Raw genomic sequence first — 10,160 nt, forward strand, 5'->3', positions numbered from 1 at the left:
ATGACTATAAAAAGAAAGGCAATTTATCAATCCACCTTAAAAGCCCTCATGCATTTCAGTTCGTTCATCGTGATTTGGCTGCAAGAAATATTCTCCTTAGCTGTGATGTGGCAAAAATTTCAGACTTCGGGCTGACAAGGGACATCGCAAATGTTGAGGAATACATACGAACAAACCAGGTATAATAATTTTAAAAGAAATATGATAAAAAAGTGAAATCATACTACGGACGGGCTTCGTGCTAAAGGTTATTGAGTAATATAGTTCAGGAAACAAAATGCAAAATTCACCGAGCTTCACACCCTGCAATTGAGAACTGTTAACCAGCAATGATAGTGAAAAAAGTTTCTGATACTCTTAGTAGAAAGAACTTTGCGCATGCAGCCAAGCAGGCTCTTGCATATCCTATATACATCAGTTCACTATTCCAAACTTTTAAAATGTCTTCGTATATTTCCTTATTATGGCAAAAAAATGTTTCTAGCTGCTCTGTATGTGTACGTGCGAACTTCACTGGTATATAAGCGAATTGAACGTTTTGAAGTGAGCGTGGGTAATAGTGTTCGGACACAGTTGGGCGTGAAAGTATAATAAATGTAGGAATGTAGTTTAAAACCATAATTTTTTGGGGTAGATACCATTTATGAAACTACAAAATTAATAAGTATTTAAAATTAATTTGTTGCAATGATTCTTGTAGGATCTACTACCTATTAAATGGATGGCTTTGGAAAGTTTACTTTATGGTCGCTTCACAGTTGCTAGTGATGTGTAAGTTCAAATATAACTTTCGGTAAGGTCTTTTTAAATTTAGGCAATAATTTCTATTAAAATTTTCAGATGGAGTTTTGGCGTTTTTCTGTATGAATTGGTAACTTTAGGTAAGCTTATCGATATACTAAAATTTTGAGTCGAGAAAATATGAACTTGCAATATATGTTCATGAATCTTTTGGGTCGTACAACGCCTGGGATAAGAATTTGCAATATATTCAACCTAAAACATTTTTAGCCATACAAACAACGAATTTTTTGTACAGATTCTTTCTGAACAGCTGGGGATTACCTGCCGCCCCTTTTATACCCTTCCGATAAGATGCCTGTCCAATTTCCTCCGCATTTACTGTTTCTCTTTCTAAGACCGTCGAGGAAAATAGTATCCACTATTTAGGATAGGTAAACTCGTTGATGCATGACACGAATTATCATTCTTAATTATAGTCTCCTTTAATCCATAATGGTGATTATCAAGTTAAATATATATATATATATATATATATATATATATATATATATATATATCTATATATAATATATATATATATATACATATATATATATATATATATATATATATATATATATATATATATATATATATATTGTACGCATTCATACAGCATATATTTTCAAACCTTTTTAACAAGAATAACGTTTGGACAGGTGGGGAACCATACAGCGACATATCTCCGCTTGAAATGCGAAATCATATCAATCGTGGTTGCCGATTACCGAAACCGTTTAATTGCTCAAATGAAATGTAAGTAAAATTAGTTTTTTCAGCAATCTGCAAAAATACCAACGATTTTTAAGACCGCTTATTTATTTCAAATTGCCTTTAAGGGTTTACAGCAATAAAAAATATCTTTGTCTATTTTAAAAGAACATTACGATTATTTAAATTTTTTACCTCTCTAGATATTTTCGAATGAAATTGTTTTCTATACGCCATTTTTGACGTGCATATTATTAACCTGATAATTATACGTTACGTCATAATCAGGATGAAAATTTGTTTTCTAATTTCAAATTAACTATCTAGCGAATTGACAGTTTCATAGCATTACAGTTGCACTTATCTCAAATTAAAACGTTTGAATTGTAGGAGTTCGATACTAAAGCGTGAACATGCATATAATTGTTATTTTTTAAACGGCAACCCTGCTTTTGAAAATTTTCTTTTCAACAAATTAGAAATATTTTTTGCCATATCCCCTAAAACCCAAAATTTTCTTTGATTTCTATTCAGATATGAAATAATGATGAACTGTTGGTGCGATCATGAAAAAAAGCGACCAAATTTCTCGGAAATACGACAGCATCTTCATGACATGTTAACCGATAACCAAGTAAGCTCATATACATAGAACTATAAAGCCTGTTTTCACTATTGCATAACATAAGCGTAAAAGATGAAACATCCAGACTTAATTAAATAAAGTATCTTATGTAAAAGAAAAAGCAGGAAAATTATATATTTGAAATTCATTTTGTCTTTTATAGTACAGGCCTATGTTTTATAAGTCTAGAGCTAATGTTGATTCGAGTGCTGCATGTTTCATTGCGTTTCATTGTTTCTCTTTTAATGCGTTTTCTAATGCCTACGCTTATACATGTCGGGATTGGAAGCCAGCCTTCTAGTTTTAGTTTCTTCACTATGTATAACTCGCGATTTTGCTGAGGATATAGACACGCCTAACTGTTACAGCTATCTATGTAACGATCATACAACTAATATTACAATTAAGATAACAATATATTTATTTTCAGAAATCATATATCAATTTGCATCAAGCAAAGGGCGAAGACTTGCGAAGAGAGATTAATACCCAAGATCACGTCACTGTGAGAAATGAATGTGTTTACGTTTGAGAAAGATCTTCTTTCAATCGAACTAAATATCTCTTTGAAAAACATAATTAGAGTTTAGTATTAAATTCAGTATTTTTTGCACGAGAGTAAATTCTCTATAGTAATATCCATACAGTTTAGAAGTGCTAAAGTTATAAGAGCATATATAGACAAAGCATGACTTTGGAATAATTTTTAGTACGACGCTATGACTATAGTGTTACATATAAGTTTGTAACGCTGACGAATAGGAAGCACGATGATTGGAGACAACGGCACATATTTTTAAATTTATTTTGCCCTTCATCAATTTCTTTCCAAATCGATTGTTATAACAGTCTATTAACATAAACATCAATCTGAGATATACAAATAATTCACCCTTTAAATTTGAGTGTCACTAATGAACGAAACCTTGACCTGTTAAATAGTCATACGATTCGCGAATCGCTCTCGACTTCTTAGACGGACCTTGACCTGCTAAATAGTCAGACGATTCGCGAATCACTCTCGACTTCTTAGGGGCTGTTTACATGACCCCGGTTACCCGAGATTCAGCGAAGCGTGAGATGAGTTTGAGGTATTGAAATGAGCAGATAACATGATCCTGGCAATCACCACAACAATAGCATGTGCTTGCTTGGTGTCATAAAGACTTATTTCAATGCCTCAAAATCATCTCCGCTTCGTTGAATCTCGGGTAACCGGGCTCATGTAAACAGCCCCTAAGAGGGACGAGTTTTTGACATCAAATGGCATAGCCAGCCGTACATTTTTGTCCCGTAGGTGCTATGTAAATTTCGAGTTATTATAATTATTCGTGTCCTTAGAAATTCATTGTTCTCACAATCAATGAACACCAAAATATTAGCATAGCGGGACAAATTGTCGGGCTGCATAGCTACGCTACTCAAATATCTCTCGTTGAAAATTTAATATGTATTAAATCTTTGGATTTGTTATAATAAACCTTGTTCTATCTTTATCGAATATGTCATGCTATGCTTGTAAAGTGCATGTGCGCATTTAAAGTCTCATTGCATGTTGACCACGACACTTCACTGAATTATCTAATGATTGAAAAGAGAAAAAAACTACAACTTTTTGAAACCAGCAAACATCAGAAGACTCGTTTTCATGCATGCATTTTCTTTCCCCCTCTCTCTGTTTCCCTCCCTCTCTCTCAGCCATTGCTCTCAAAATTCTCAATTAGTCATTTAATTTTATAGATCTTTGTTGCAATATATAATGAATTAAAGTTACAATGAAGTGCTTAAACACTCGAGTGATTGCATAGATTGCATTAGACAATAATGTCGCTTATTTATTTATTATTTGGATGGCTGTATTTTACCGAGGACAAAAGCACTCGTAGAACTCATACATCACTACATCCACGGGGTACAGTGCGCGTATTTTCCGTATGTGACGTTTAGGTGTGACATAACGAGTTTGGGACACTCTCCCGCCATTTTTATTGCTAATGTTGTGAAAATAAAAATGGTCTTTGGTTGGTGTATGAAACGAAATTATCATCTTAGACATCTTTAGATAAATAAAATTTACTCTACGTATGTATAATTTGAAAATATTCGCTTGTTCACTTGTCGTCTTTTACCTTGTTCACTTGTCGGCTTGTTCATATGTCGTCTTTTACCTTGTCTGTACTCACTCTGAATTTAGGCTGGAGATTTTTTAGATTATGGAGAAGCTAGCGCTGAAAAATACCGTGATGCGTTGCGCCAATTTTAGAACTTTTATTTATTTTAGGGCAATGAAGATAATTCGAACGTTTTTTAGTAGTGTTCTGTGTCCCGTAAATTCACTCGAAATATGTTGTTCCTGATTTTTTCTTGAAATATCAAACCAATGGAATGAAATAGCAACTGTTGTGCTAACGAAGGGAAAAGTTAATTTCTGTTGTCAGCGTAAAAATATGCAATATTTTCCTTCAAATAGAGGATGATGATGACAAGAAAGCGAATATGCGTTGAACGGGACCACTTCACTTTGTCACCCATCAAACATTGATTTTAAATTTAAGGAGATCACTGAAGAAGACCTGCATAAGAGCCTCAACAGTCTAAAGTTAGGAAAGGCAGTAGGTTCGGATGAAATTTCAAATAAATTATTAACTTCTGTAGGCACTACTATTTACGAGACATTACTTTACATATTTAATTTAATTTTGGCAACAGGTGTATTTCCAGATGACCTAAAGCTAGCCAAGGTAACTGCAATCTACAAAGAGGGTGAGAAAAGTGAATGTGGGAACTATAGACCAATCTCAGTCATATCATTGCAAAAATTATAGAAAAATTAATATCCAATCAATTAACCACTTTCTTGAAAGCCAATAACATAATTTCAAGACATCAATCAGGTTTTCGAAAATCTTATTCCACAGAGACAGCCCTAGTAAAAATCATCAATGAATTTCTACACAATATGGACAAAGGATTAATAAATGGGGTCTTGTTCCTTGATCTGAAAAAAGCATTTGATACAGTGAACCACAATATTCTATTGGGAAAATTAAAACTTTATGGTATCAAAGGAGTCGAACTAAAATTATTCCAAACCTAATTAACAAACAGAAAAAAGTCATGCACAGTTCAAAGCTCAAATTCTCGATACAATAAGATAATATGTGGCGTCCCTCAAGGATCTAACTTGGGTCCCCTACTATTTTCATTATATATCAATGATCTTCCTAGTTGCCTTACTCAAACGCAAGCCTCCATGTTTGCAGATGATACAAACATATCATGTGTTGGTAAAACAGTTGCAGAAATATAAAGTAAAATTAACAACGATCTTCATAGTATCAATAAATGGCTTGAAGCAAACAAATTAACCCTAAATGTTAAGAAAACAGAATTTATGATGATTGCATCCAAACGTAAACTAAAACAACTCTCAGGAAAACTTCAGATACTAATTGGCACTCACTCTATAAAACAGGTTACAAGTAAAATTGTTTTGGGTCTTACTATTGACCAAGAATTTAAGTGGAGTGAAAACAATGACAACCAATGCAAAAAAATAACTCAATCAATTGCATTATTGAAAAGAGCTAAACCTTTTGTCACCCAAAATGCAATGATTGAAATGTACAATTGTTTAGTACTACCTAACTTTATGTATAGTTCAAAGCATTGAATGACGGTAACTGCGCCCACATAGGTGGGCTGTTTAAATTGCGAAAAAGATCAGCGAGAATAATTACGGGATCCAATTATGAAGTACCTTCGCATGCGATTTTTAGTCATTTAAACTGGGAACCAATAGAAAAACTACTTAAAAAATGTGAATTGATTATGACATTTAAAGCCATACAAGGCTATCTGCCAGGATATACGTCAGACATGTTCAAATTTACCCCGTAATAGCACGTACTCGCTCAGAAGCAATCACTGTAAACTTTATTTAAACAAACCTAACACTGAATTTATGAAAAAATCTTTTTCGCACAGGGGAGCTTCTTCCTGGAATGAACTTTCTGACGAAATCGTTAATACTTGCAATAGCCTTTCTATCACTGGGTTTAAAACTAAATTAAACAACTATTTTAGAACATTGATGTAATAATAGAAGTACATTATCTTGAAGTATGGGGTTTGTGAGATATCTTATTCCATTTTTTTACTTTCTTTCTTTATTTTTCCCTAAATTGTGTAATAGTTTTAATAGAGTGTTTAGTTTTAAGTAATTTGTAATCAATTATTTGTACATAGCTTAAATACCAACGGCATCTTGAAAATCAGCCTGGACTGAAGAGCTACCGTTTTTAAAGAAATTCTAATAATAATGATAATAATAATGTCGTGAACTTCCTCGCTCGTCATGACTTTTAACTGTTGTGTTGTGCTCTCGTGAGATCTACAGATGTCAATACAATCCTTCAGAGTCAACTTGGGTACTTGTAGAAGGCTTTTACGTACTCGATTATCTTTAATGCCAACGACAACCCGATCACGGATTGAGCTGTTTTCTAATGATCCAAAATTGCACGTTTTCGCAAACGTCCTGAGAGTAACGACATACGAATCGATAGTTTCGTTTTTTTTCTGATCCCTCTTGTTAAAACAATAACGTTCAAACGTTTCATTCGTCTCACCTACAGCATGGCTCTCGAGTTTTCCCAATACAATATCAATGTTATTTCTCTCCGTTTCGTCTTCAAAATCAAGTCCCTCGAGCACATCTAAAGCGTCAGAACCCAAACACGTCAGCAATGTCGCTATTTGCATTTGCTCTGTCGATTGATTAAGGTGGCTCGATACACTTTTATTATAGGAAGTCCTGGGTTCTAGAGTAGTGCGATCGCGCGGGACATGCTACGTGTTTTTTTGCGGGAACTTTGTCGCACGCCTGTTTTAAATGCCAATGGCTCGCGGGAAATTCAAAAAACAAAAATAAGCAAAATGAAATCCTTCATACGGCTTTTTCGTCCTCTTCCTGTCAGTTTTTATTCTCTTTGTAATATTGAATATAATCGAAGTTTTTTGGTGATACTTAATTCTACAAAAACGAAAGGTGTATCAACTCTTCAGGAGCTTTTTAGTGAATCAGTACGCCAATTTTCCTCAGTAAACAACATCGGCGAAAACGATCGCGATATAAAACTGGGAGGTTTTTCATTGTTGGGATTTCTAACAGTTCCTGTCTTAGCCTTGGCATTCACGAAGTTGAAAGCTGGAGAAAATGATAAGGGTGATATTTCAGAAAAAAGTTCAAACAAACGAAATAGAAGCGGCAAGTTTACAAGGAGAAATTTGGGGTCAACTTTGAAGCTAATTGATCGCGTACGATCGGCAAAAAGAAAGCTTGAGTTTTTGGACGAACCGACCGAAAATTGTAGTACTGCGCCCGAAGCATGTGTAACACGGAAGAAATGTGTAAGTAAATTAATTTTAATTTCCACTGATAGAAATATCTTGATTAAAAAAATGTAAAAAATACATTTGACTGTAAATCATTCAAAATAAATACTAAGGTATGTACTATACTTTTAAAATTACAGAAACAAAAGCTTGAAAATACTTGCAATACTCAATATGGTTCTCGTATTTTTGACCTGCAACTTCTACAAAAAAGTCTTTCAAACTGCAGCCACTGCTTTAAAGGTTTGTTGTTGAAATCATTTTAAATTTGCTCAAATTACAGTCATAGCAATAGCAGTGTCCCTAAAATACTGTATCAATTCACTGTTTGCATGTATCAAATGATTTGATCAGTTTTAATAACAACTTCCTTGGAAGTGAGCGGAAATCATCAAGTACATGAAGTTGCAAATAATTTGTGAACTGTCTTACAACACAATATTTCAGAAAAACTTACAATGCCACAACTGTAACATTTTTTGGAAGTCTATTTTCATAAACAAAATTTTTTTAAAACTATTAAATAATTATAGGACCATTGTCACTTAGCAACATTGTTAAGGAGAACACTTTTGGCCTTGCAAGTGTGTTTGATATCAAGTGTCATATCTGTGGTACCATCAACTATCTTGAAACTTCACAAACTCATCAATCAGACAAACGTGGAAAACCATCGTATAATATAAATACCCAAGCAGTACTAGGTTGTCTTCATACTGGTGTAGGTAATACGCATTTGAACAATCTCCTTTCAACTTTGAACATCCCAACCTTGAAAATTCTACATTCAAGGCAAGGGAACGAGAAGCAGGTAAAGCAGTTGAACATATCACCCAAGAAAGCTGCAATGAAAACATGGAAATTGAGAGGGATACTGCTATATCAGCTGGAGCAAAGCCTGACGATAATGGACTAGTTGGAATACCAGTATCTTATGATATGGGCTGGCAAAAGAGGGGAAAAGGGCACAACTCGCTTACAGGACAAGGCTTGGCTATGGGACTAGAGACTGGAAAGGTTCTAGCATATTCAACACGGTGCAAGTATTGCAGGATATGTAAGAATGCCCAAAAAACGGTAAAAGTCCCCGGGAGCATGACTGCAAAAAGAACCATTCTGGTTCATCAAAGGCCATGGAATCTGATGTAGCTTGTGAACTTTGGAATGCTGCTCCAAAGCAAAAAGTAAAATTTAGTACTTATGTTGGTGATGATGACAGTACAACACTTAGCCATTTGCATCAGAATGTGCCATACAGAGTAGATAAATGGTCAGACATAGTCCATGCAAAGCGGTCATTGACAACAAGATTATATAATCTATCTAGCCGGTGTAAATTTTCAAGTTCATCTCCTTTAAGTCAGAAAGTAATTAACTATCTGGGGAAATGTTTTACATATTGTATAGCGCAAAACCAAGATGTTGAGAGTTTACAAAATGGACTTAAATGTATAGTATACCACATGCATTTGGGGAACATGAAAAATGTGATAAATCATGGTGCGGCTACAAAAAGGACTTATCAACATACAGACACAGGGATCTACCATATCATAAAGATTTATATGGAGAAGAGTTGAAAAGTGCACTTACTTCTTTAATTGATGAATATACAACTGACACAGTGGTCAAAAAACTTGTACCCTTTGCAAATTCGCAAAGAAATGAGGCCATCAATAGCATTGTGGGAAGCAAGAATCCAAAAATAAGGTTTTATGGTGGAAGTGAGAGCAGCGACTTTCGGGTTGCTTGTGCTGTAGCACAGAAGAACATTGGCTATGGGTACATCAACAGCACACTAAGTCATCTTGGAATTGAGCCAGGACATTTCTGTACATCACATAACACAAGACTGGACAAAAAAAGAGAGAAAGATAATAAACGCAAGTCACAAAAAACATGCAAAGTAAAGAGACACTTCCTCCAAAATGAACGGATTTCAAAAAATGCAAAACAAGAAAGTATAGAAGGTAAAACATATGAAACTGGTATTGGTCTCAATCTCTCATCAGAACTTACACCAGCTCCTGTAAACCAATCAAGCACTGATGTTAAAATCCCAAAGATTACAAAAAAACAGTGTGAAGAAAATGAAAAGCTAATTCCTCATTGCATTGAAAGGCCAGACATAACACACAAAAAATACAACCCAACAGAAACATATCAGTTTATACTTTTTGACTTAGAAACTTCTGGCACAGGCAGAAATGCAGAAATATGTCAACTATCAGCAATTGGTGCAACATACTCTGGTGCAACATACTCTTCATACATTTGTACCTAATGGAAATATTAGTTCTGATGCATCAAGAGTCAATAAGCTTACGGTTGAAACTATAAAAGGAACAAGATTTTTATGTAAAAACTCACTTCCTGTTCAAATTTATATATATATATATATATATATATATTATATATATAATATTATATTATTATATATTATATAATTATATATATATATATATATATAATTAAGGTGGCTCGATACAGTTTCTCGAATTTTTTTGGGCTCATTTTAAACAGGGATACTAAGCACCTAAATATTTCACTATAAGGTTAAAAGTTAAAAAACCACGTTTTGGCAAAAAGAAAAAATTCCACATGTTAGAATTTTTTAAAACTTTTAATTTTTATAGATAAAGCA

The 10,160-nt window shown here is 33.9% G+C and overlaps 1 long non-coding RNA gene and 1 pseudogene across 1 annotated transcript; both read left to right on the top strand.

Annotated features, from left to right (window-relative positions):
• Positions 1-92: 92 nt before the first annotated feature.
• LOC114542100 lies at positions 93-882 on the top strand. The gene is made up of 3 exons (XR_003689483.1): positions 93-179; positions 701-771; positions 841-882. It is a non-coding gene; the product is annotated as an uncharacterized LOC114542100 (long non-coding RNA).
• A 7,369-nt stretch (positions 883-8,251) lies between these two features.
• Positions 8,252-9,800, top strand: LOC114539764 (annotated as a pseudogene).
• Positions 9,801-10,160: the final 360 nt, after the last annotated feature.

Source organism: Dendronephthya gigantea, unplaced genomic scaffold (genome assembly GCF_004324835.1).
Source record: "Dendronephthya gigantea isolate DGI-Jeju-01 unplaced genomic scaffold, DenGig_1.0 000003F, whole genome shotgun sequence".
Lineage (NCBI taxonomy): Eukaryota > Metazoa > Cnidaria > Anthozoa > Malacalcyonacea > Nephtheidae > Dendronephthya > Dendronephthya gigantea.